The sequence below is a fragment of the Buceros rhinoceros genome, unplaced genomic scaffold (genome assembly GCF_000710305.1).
Source record: "Buceros rhinoceros silvestris isolate BGI_N320 unplaced genomic scaffold, ASM71030v1 scaffold24402, whole genome shotgun sequence".
Taxonomy (NCBI): Eukaryota; Metazoa; Chordata; class Aves; order Bucerotiformes; family Bucerotidae; genus Buceros; species Buceros rhinoceros.
In genome coordinates, this window is record NW_010401006.1 from 19,931 (window position 1) to 30,714 (window position 10,784).

Genomic DNA, 10,784 nt, shown 5'->3' on the forward strand with positions numbered 1-10,784 from the left:
TGGAAGGGACTTCAACGATCACCTTGTCCAACCTTTCTTGGTAAAAGCACAGTCTCAACAAGATGGCCCAGCACACCGTCCAGCCATATCTTAAAAGTGTCCCTTGTCTGGGCAGACCCTGGAGCATCACTGGTGTGTACAGCAACAAGCATCCTCGTCTACTGGCTGTTCTGCTCCTTGTAGTGCTAAAGAGACACCAGCATGTTTCCCCTCCACAACTGACTTTTTATAAAACAACACTGGCTGAAAGGCAGCACCTGCAATGAGCCCAAGCACAGGCACAAGCTATAAAAAAACCTCCCCCCATCTCTACCCCCACCTGATTCCCTCTGTGGCTTTAAGCAAATCACATAACTTTTCCTCTTTAGTTTCTGCACCTGGGAGGGAGTAATATTTGCCTACTCCAGAAGGGCGTTGAGAGGATTAGTTAATGTTTGCCCAGCATTTTAAAGGATAAACTATTCTATATTAATTCCTAGCTGCTGAAAAGACTGATACGTATGACTCTCATTAGCTCCAGTGGAAGATTTTTGCTCGAGTTGGGCTTTACTGCTTCAGAAAAGTAGAAGCGAGATGATGTGATATTAACAGTTCAAAAAGCGCCTGCAGCATGCGCTGTAAAACTCCCTGTCTTCTGACTACCGCCAGCCTCCGGCTCCACCGCCTCTGCTGCGGAGGTGCACCTGCACCTGTTAAACATTAAGCAGCTCAAACTCAAGTCAGGTCTTGGGGCTTTACCGGCAGCGCTGGGTAACCCCCTTGGACAGGTTCTCTTTGCAGGCCCCCACAGCGAGAAGTGGTCCTCTCGTTGAGTGAAAGCAGCCACTGCACCAGGATTGCCCTTCTGCTCAGATTTGTGACTGGCAGGTCAAAGGAGGTGATCTTGCTCTTCTACTCTGCTCTGGTGAGACCTCCTGGAGTACGGTGTCCAGCTCTAGAGTCCTCAGCTCAAGAACAACAGGGACCTGTTGGAGCAGGTCCCGAGGAGGGACACAAAAGTGATCAGAGGGCTGGAGCACCTCTGCTGTGAGGACAGGCTGAGAGTGTTGGGGTTGTTCAGCCTGGAGAAGAGATGGCTCCAGAGAGACCTTATGGCAGCCTTGCTGTACTTAAACGGAGCCTATAAGAGAGATGGGGACAGACATTCTAGCAGGGCCTGTTGCAACAGGACAAGGGGTCACAGTTTTAAGCAAAATAGAGAAGATTTAGGATAGATACAAGGAAGAAATTTTTTACACTGAGGGTTGAAACCCTGGGACAGGTTGCCCAGAGAGGTGGTAGAAGCCCCATCCCTGGAAACATTCCAGGCTGGGTTGGATGGGGCTCTGAGCACCCTGATCTGGTTGAAGGTGTCCCTGTGCACTGCAGGAGGGTTGGACTAGACAGCTGTTAAGGTCCCTTCCAACCAAAGCATTCTGCGATTCTGTGGTTTATCAGTGTTACCTAGCTCTTATCTGAAAAACAGGAGCCAGCATGGGTTTTCTTGCTCTGATGGCTGTGAATTTTAAGTGGGATCTTTGCAGTGCCATATCTGTTGGCAGATGTGCCAGGGGGATGCACCGGGTGGGTGAGCATCCCCTGTGCTCTGCCATGCCGCTGCTCGGGTTGTGTCCCCTGTGATGTGGTATCGAGCACAAAGAAAAAGCAATTGGTAAGTAGCAGGCCCCGACAGGGCACCTAGCAGTCTCAGCACACTTCACAACCCAGGACACCCACAGCGCTAGGGAAAATGCAATGCTACACATCCCACAAATCAACCCACCCGCTGCTCAGGTCCTTTACATTCCCAGCGTGGCAGCAGTACCACCTCAGCGTTGTTGTTCTGTCCTTGCGCTCTGGGCACCTTGTTTTGGAGGTGCCGCCTCTGCATGGCATTGACCCCCCGGGGTTATTTCCCTCAGCTGTTTCCCACCATAGCTCACCCCAATGCTGATATCCCACACGTGATGGGTGGGTTCCGGCACCTTCATACGCAGGGACTCCACTCCCGTGGGTAGTGAGTGGAAATGCCAGCAGCCTTTGTGGCTCCCAGGACAGAACAAGCAGAAGAAAGGACCTGGCTTCGGCTCATGGTGTCTGCAGGTTGCTGGGGTAAGCAAGCTGCCCCAGGCAGGACTCTGGGCATGGCAGCCACTGAGCTCCCATCTCCAGGAAACCCTGTGGCCATGGTGGATGCACCTCTGTACACCCATCCTCAAAAGCGGCGTGGCAGGGCTGAGCCCCGCAGCAGTAAGGAGGAGGGACAGGGGGCTCACAGAGCCCACCAGAAAGGCGTTTGGTTTTAACTGCTGGTTTACTGCCTGCTGGCAGAAGTACATGGATGTACAATAAGAGAAAGGCTAGAGGAAGGTGTTTGAAAATCAGGCTAACCCTGACTCATGAAAGAAAAATGCCAACAAAGCAGTTGCCTCACAGGCCTCACGGTTTTGGGGAGGGGAAGCGGTTTTGAAGCCTGAGAACAATGGGGTGACCTTTCCTTCCTTTCTTCTGGCAAAGGTAAAAGACTTCCCTGCAGAGGTGTCCACGCCAGGGAAGCCGTTGAATGAGAAGCCCTGGGCCAATAAAGCATCCCTTTGTGCCTTCAAACACCATGTCCGACATGCTTCCCAACCTCCATCGCTCCTGCCAGCTGGCAGCACTGACAAATCTCAGCCTTCAGCAGCAGGTCACCGTGCAAATCCCTGACCAGCAGCAATGGCACAGCCGTGCTGGCACGCAGAGCTGCCTGCCAGCGCTGGACCCTGCACTCCCCATGTGTGGCGGTGGGGCAGCTTGGAGGGCTCAATTTTCCCTTCTGGAGGAGCCCTCTGCCTCCATCACTCTCTGTTTCTTCCATCTCGTTCAACTTCTAGACAGCAGGCAGAGGCCGCGGCACCACAGACGGCTGCTGAGCAAAATCAGAAGCACAGACCAAAACATGACTAATTTCTAACATATCACAGCCTGCGAGTCGGGTTGTTTGTGAGCCTAAATTGCTCTCTGCTGCTTTCATACCAGCTTGTTTCAAGGGTGAGTAAGCAGACAGTGGCAGACATGACTTTTATTATTCCCAGAGCTTTGAAGTTGTACCATTTCACTGTGGTTAGCTGACTGCAGCAGCCGGGTGTAGTGGCACATTTCGAAGAACTCAGCACTGATGCATAGGTAGCCAGCCCGAGCTGAGTGGGAGATCACCATGGACGGTATTTCCTGGTGACTCATTAGTTGCCCGCCCTCCATTATTCATTGTTTTTATCCCGTCATTTTATTTCAATATTCTTGACAACTTCCAAGAAGGCCCTTTTGTGGACGGAGGTCGAGGGCAACAGAAACAGGTTCGAGCTGTAACTGAAGCTTCTTTCTGTTAAACTAGCAGTGCGCGAGTTGAAGTGGATTTTGTGATGAATATCCCTGAAAACTAAACCACGCCACTTGAAGAGGAGGAAATTTGGAAAAAAAACTGTTCGAGCTACAGCAGTGTGAGCATTTCATGTATTTATACATGTGTATGTACTCATACGTATGCAAAAGGGTAAACACAGAATCACGCATCTATTAGACGAGAAAGTGAAACTTCCTGCATTTTTGAATGACTCATTTAAAGCAGCTTATTACATAGATTTTTTTAATATTTAAAAATACAGAGCTTTTGCACACATTTTTGAGAGGGAACTGTATGTTTTATTTCCACCCCAGGTTAAACTGCTCTGGCCTTTTTTATCCTGCTGCTCTAGAATTCCACATTTCTCATCTATATTTCTACACTTAACCACTTCTAACTTGAATGACTGATCATCAAGAAGACTTTTTGCATAGTATGGAGCATCGCAGATTGAAAGCGTGCCGTATTTTTAGCTGCAAACCCCATGTCAACTTCAGCACAAATATGAACCTTTTGTCAAGTGGAGGCATCACAACCACTTCCCCAGGAGAAGGTGGCACCACAAACATCAAAGTAGAAGCAAAAGCACTGAGTTGTAATTGTGGGGTTATTTACACGGACCAGTTCAAATTCTACTCTTAATTCCAGTGCCAAAAGTTTAGGGCTCGAGATAAATCACACTTTCCCCTTGAAAGAGGCTGATTGCATTTATGGCTCGTTTCAGAGTCCAAGGGCCCAGGCTGAGATGAAAGGCCAGGTGCAGAGTGGGGTGATGCCCCACATCCAGCACCACAGAGGGCGAGAGCTCTGGCAGCGGAGAGAGGAACTGCCAGATTCGGTTCCCAGCAGCACTTGGCCTTCTTGGGTAACCTCAGATGTGTCATTTAGCCTCCTGCTGACTCAGTTCCTCATTCACACCGTGGAAATAACATCACTTTATTTCACAGGAGTTTTGGGCAAAGAGGTACCTTTTAATTTGGTATCGGAATCTATTCAAGAAGCGTAAGTAAAATAGACATCAGTTATGAACTCAAGAAATGACACAGCAAGGGCAGGGAGGAAAGAATGAGACGTACAGTACAAAGGCAGGGAGCTCTCCAAACCAAGCTGATTTCTTGAATCACCTCAGGATACATTCAGTGCGAGACCCTTGGCTTCCTGTACAGCGTGGAAAATTCCAGGGACCAGACGGTTTCCCCTAAGAGTTAAGGCTCACTTTGTAAATGCCGTTTCCCTTCTCTCCTTAACACTCTATAGGGCTTGGCTGTGAGCTGAAGCACGAGAGAGATGGAGATCCTGCATTAGGGTCCTGATTGGGCTCCTGATCCCCAGGAACTCCTTGGGTCCCTCCAGAAGCTCCACAGTACCTTCGCCTCTTGATTGTGAAGGACCAGCCATGGGCTCCCCCATGCCTGCTGGGGGCTGCTCAGTCACCCAGGGAGGGAGACAAAACACAGCACCTCTCCCCACAAACCTGGTGTGCCTCTGCTCCCACTACAGCTCCCCCAAAGGCAGGGGCCACCACCAAACTCCCTGCTGAATGGGTGCTCAAACCCCCGGGCCGTGCCAGGCTGTTTGGAACGCCATCATGTGCTGGTGTGCCAGGCATCTGCACAACCCTGATCCTTCTGCCTAACTGTGAAGCAGGTGCAAGGGCAAGGTCAGATAGGTCTGTGTTCTGACACCCAGGGCAAGTGACACCAGGGCTACCCGGGCCAGTGTACCTCACTGCTTTGTGCTCTGCATCACTAGCCCGTAACTTAGACATGCTTACAGTGGACGTGGTAACTACTGCAGAGGGATGTGCATGGCCAAATGAGGTTTTAAAACAAGTGACCTCACAGCCCCACCCCTGGCACGAATGTTTTGCTCCAGAAGCAATGTGGCTGACCACAGCTCCCCTCCATCCTCAGCACGTTTTGGTGGGTAAGCCAGGGGAAGTAACAATACTTCTCTTTTTCCGCAAAAGACAAAGCTGCGGAAGACAGCAATTCCCATGGCAACAAAGGCAGAAAATGAGTGTCCCAAGATGTGATTTGCTGTCACCATAACCACCTTGAGGCAGATAAGGACAAGTGATAGCTCTGACAGGAACTGTTTCCATGGGACCCTCCCAGCAAGCCCACACAATGACAACCTAACCGTCAGCCACAGCTTTCGGTGTCAAACAGGTCTGACTGGTAGAGAGTGACACTGTTTCCTGTAGCAAATGCTGCCTGCGTCTCATCCTCTTGTGAGGAACAGTGCCCTCCTCACTCCCCTCAGAGCCTGCCTAACCCTGGACAAGCCCACTGCTGCTCACTAATCCGCTTACCCAGGCAATTACACTGGGACAGCAGCCTGCAGAGAGCCACACTCAACTTCTCAGCTAAACTTCGTCCTGGGTTTTTTTAATCCTTGGAGTGCTACCTTACGCTGTGTTGAAAGTTCCTCACAGAGTACACATTTATGCTCTGGTGGTGCGTGCTATGTAAGTGCATTTCCTGCCGACACTTTCATTTATCACACTTCTCCCCTTCCAACCTGCCCCTTCAGTTCCCCAGGGAAAGTTCGCGAATTTATGCAAGAACAAAGTCACCTTGAGCTTTAATCCACACCCTAGCAGAAGGAGTAAGTCTGTCGGCAATCACATCCACCCACTCCGCCACTGCATTACAATGCTCACTTTGTTAGCACACGAGAATACTGGCTCCTTTTCTAGTTCTGGAGACAAGCTACCATGAAGGCTAGAGCAAAGAAAACGGGCTGGGGACAGAAGAGGGAGGAATCTGGCCCTGCAAATTTGAGGCTGGACAGGTGAGCTGATGTGAAACAGTGGAAGCCGGAAAAGAGCAAACTGAGTCCTTGTCTTATGCTAAACCCTCCAAAAGAACTCCCCGCTCACTTCCTCTGTAAGAAGTGAAGGCAGCCAGGAAACTCTGCGGTCAACGAAGTTGCGGAAGACAGACAAAGATCCTCATCCAAGTGACCACAGAACAGCAGCCAAAGCAAGTGGCAGAGTACAGCAGAACCAGGCACATAAAGCAATCTGGATTTCACCATCTGGATTTGACCAAAGGCCAGAGTCCCTCAGCACCAGGGTGGCACCCAGCTGCTGAGGCCATGGCTCCATGTTCCCCCAACACCTTCCTCCTTTCTTCAAGGAAACCAACCTTGATGCTGCCTGAGCACACAGGGCCAAGATGGTGTTTACAAACAGGCCTAGGAGCTCCAGTAGCCCCAGACAGGATCACAGATGTGCCAGGAAACAAAGCTAAGCAGTGAAAAGCTACCTCCAGTATAGACCCTACCAGCCCTGCACACACGCTCACCCAACACTTCAGAGATGTGCCCTGACTCAGGAATCACTTGTGCTGGTGCAACACTGATGCTGCTGCGGCCAGGGCTCCCACATTTGCGTCTCTCCTCACATAACAACACCTTTGCGTTCAACAGCAGGATTGCAGCCGCCTGTTGCTGTCTGTCCTTGTTGCTATGCCTTGATAAGCAGTCCGGGGATGAACTTGCTTCTGACTGCAAGAAATTAATATTCCCAGAAGGATGCAAGAGTTACACCAGAGGGCAAGGAGGCTGAAGAAGAGGAGAATGGATAGTTGAGCCAGTCCTGGTAATGCTGCCTCAGACACTCATCTCCTTCTGGCTGAATAGCAGAGTCAGCTATTACCCAATTGCTTTGTCACCTTCAGCACTCACTGTGGGCAAGCACAGCTTTTGTGAGGCCAGTGTCGCTTTCCTCTGCTGTGCACCCCAGAGCAGAGGAGTGAGTTTCCAAAAACGCCTCCCACCCAACAAACGGGAAGAAGAGTGAGGATGTAGGTCTCTGGGCGTAGGAGTTCTCTCAGCTAGTGTTGGAATCCAGGAGCCCAGAGATATCAACCCATCCCAAATCCCCAGTACTTTGCTTACCACATTACAAGGAAAGAAGATTTAGATAGCGGATCTAAGTAATCTCGTCCTTATCTGCTGTCATTCCACGGGCATATTCTGGATTATACTGTTACTTACAAGGACAAGAGGCAGTGGTGCTATATGGTTTCCCTGCCCCTCACAACTGAGCAACACCACCAATGGACACAGACTTCACCAATTTGACCAGAGGTCCACCAACTGCCACGTGCTGTTTTAAATATCATTCCAAAACACAATAGGCTGTCCCCAGATAGCTCACCCGGGTTTCGATAATCTCAGCAGAAATCTCCCTTCTCCTGACAGTAATTTAAAAAACCCAACAAGAGAGCCACAAAGCTCGCTATCTGCTCCTGTGCTCCAGGAGCACGTTTTGATTTGCCCGTTGCATTTGTTTTCACAAATGCCGGCACTCCGTTGCAGAGGTGGTCAAAGGAGATGTTCTAGGAGAAGCTCCTTGGGATCCAGATGTGCACAGACATAATCACCAGTGCAGAAGAACCAGAGGGAAAGCTCACAGCAATTGCCCAAATTCTTCTTCTTTGCATTACTGTAAATGTTAATCTAGGCAACTCTCATTTAGAACAGGCTTTAACAGAACCAAGATGCTTTCATGGGCCCGTACATAACGCACACTCCCCTGATCCAACCCCACAGAGTGGTTTAAAAGCTGTATTTACAGCCTTCAGAGAAGGGTAGGATGTTTACTAAAAGGATTAGATAAGGCTTGACAAAGACGTAGGAAGGTGGGCATGCTGTGCCTTAGAAAACTTTCACAGCGCTGAGCCCAAAACATCCCTGTAGGCACTTCCAGTTAGAAAAGAAGGGGGAGAAGTCGCCCATAGGTTTGGCAAAACACTTTAGCCACCGCTGGACCGAGGGTAAAATTACTCAAGTAACTGATCAGCGGTGTGTCAGCTGTTCACAAGCCTGAACACCTAGTGCTTTTAGGGGTGAGATCTGTGGGACCATCTCAAAACAGACACTTTCTTATTTTATCTGTGAGAAAACAGCCACCCTTAAAACATACTGCTACTTCTCTTCTTCACTTTCCTGCAGAAGGGTAAGATGCTTTCCTGGGTTTGGTGAGGACAAGAAGCTCACGTGCTCTCCAAGGCTGCCCAGCACTCGGAGCAGAAGCCCAATTTTTCCCCTTTGGAGAGCACTGTGACACCACCACCAGGCAGACGACAGTACTACTGGGCTCCAGACCTCCAAGAAAATGCAGTAGCATTGCTTGTAGGGCACCTATTGCAAGGACCTTCCTTGATATGGAAAAGCCTTATGGGGCTGAGGCCTTTTATGTCAAAACCAGTTTGGTCAGACAGTCTGTCACATCCTGGGCTATAACCAAACACCCAGACAGCAATTCCTAACGCGCCTCCTGTCTGCTCCAAAGTCAAGAACTTCCTATGCTTCTGCTTGCCCAGACATTCACCTCTGGAGATCACAGTCACAACGGTGGCGATGGGGACAGCTACTACCAGCATTTTCAAATAGATACACAAGCAAAGCTCTGTTCCTTAGACTTCTTCCAGAGTAGGCTGGAAGTTCCTCATGAGTAGGAGAAAAAAAAAAAAAAACAGACAAAAAGGGGTAAAAATATGAATTGTCACTTTTCTTGAGGAATAGCATTGGAACAACCCCAAACTCCCTGGAGCTGAGGGACCACAACCTGCAGGCACGGGGGATTCTCCAGCAGTCCAGGATTGTGCTAAACTCTAAATTTATTGTAAACTATAAAACACAAACACAAAGTTCCCCACTGTGTCCTTTTAAACACAGCTGAGCATAGGTGAGAATCTGTGTTTAAAGAAACAAGCCACAGGAGAGAAGGCACAGCAGGGCCAGCAGCCACATGGCACATTTAATTTCAAGGGAAGAACACCTGATTTCTCCACGTGGATGAACAAATAAATAAATGAAACCAAGTATATGTTCTGGCTTCTTTATTTAAGACCATTACACTGTTACAGGCATCTCTGTTAGGGGACTTTCACAAAGTTCTCATGAGACTGATCAGGAAGAGCGCCAAACCACAGCATGGGGGACATGCTTCCCTTTAAGCTGGGATGAGAGTTTGGTTTCAGTATTAGTCAGAGCCCAGGTCTTCACAGCAGCTGAGTGAAAAGCAGCTGTTGGAGCTAGGCCTATAAGGAGGAGCAAGAGAAGCACACTCAGCAGAACCTCAGTGGGAAGAGTGGAATAAAGCACACAGAAGAATTAGCGCAGATCGAGTCAAAGTGATTTTATTCATGTGAGATCAGTTTGGTCATGATCAGAATAGAAAAACTTTCTCCATCTGAGCACCTTGAGGAAATACACAGAACCAAAAACTGTTCAACAAACAAAACTTGTGTTGACAACACCACCACAACAATCCTGGTCACAGGCATGCCTTGCTAACTGAGCGTGGCCTCCAAGCACCAGCGCATACTCAGACACGAGCTGCTGGGCAGCTCTGCTTGAGGACACATCTGACACTCCTCCAGAGGGGACAGAACTGTTTACAGGAAACCATTTGTTACCAGGGCTGCCTCACCTCCCCCCTGACCCTGGCGACGTCCCTTTCCCACCCCACCTTTCATCTGCAGCTTATCTAGTGCAGACAGACAGCCAAAAAGCTTGTCCAGGTTGGAATTTGATACCACAGATTCTCAGACGCCGTGGCTGGGGCAAACGGTGCCACCATCAATTTTGGAACTAAATTTCAGGGAGTTTTGATTCTATTTGTACAGGGGCTAATGAGTAGCCTGGGATGTGAATACTAACCCCAGGGCGTAATTCTGAGAACAGGATGATAGATTCTCAGTCTCCTGCTCTAATTATATAGCCAAAAATCGGAATGAGAATGAGAGGAGACAAGAACAGGATTCATGTCCCTGATCAGCTTAACGGCATTGTTTTCCCAAGCACCGAAATTTTTTAAGGGTTAGCAAAAAAAAATGCAAGAATCACCTCCACCAAGAAAGAAAGGCAGACACTCTCCAAAAAAGTGTAAAATGGAGCAACTGAGTTTCACAGTAAGCAAAGCTGTGCACAGAGCCGTCACTGCAGAAGCAGCAATCACCAAGCAACTGTTCAATACAGTAAAACTGTAAGGCACTAATAATGTTCCACTCATCACAATCAACACATGACTAAAGATTGACATTCATAGATTTTAAAAAAATTAAAACCACTGTACATGTTAAAAAGGCAACTTTTCCTATTTAAAAAGTTTCAAATTTTCAGCTCCAAGAATTTTCCTGCCCCCCACCCCCATCCGGGCATCACAGACTAGTTAGACTGAGTGTTTGACCAGAAGTTCTGCTGGTTAACACATACCTATTACAATGATACATCCCAAGACATAAGCAGAAGACAATTTGTTGAGAAGTTACTCAACGATCCCATTAACATCACCAACAAACATCAGAGGTGTCAGTCGGTCGCCCTGCATACTGCAAAATAATCAGACACCGCCACGCTAAGTGCGGTCACATGTTTTCAGGGCTGACTTCCATCTACCTTTCCA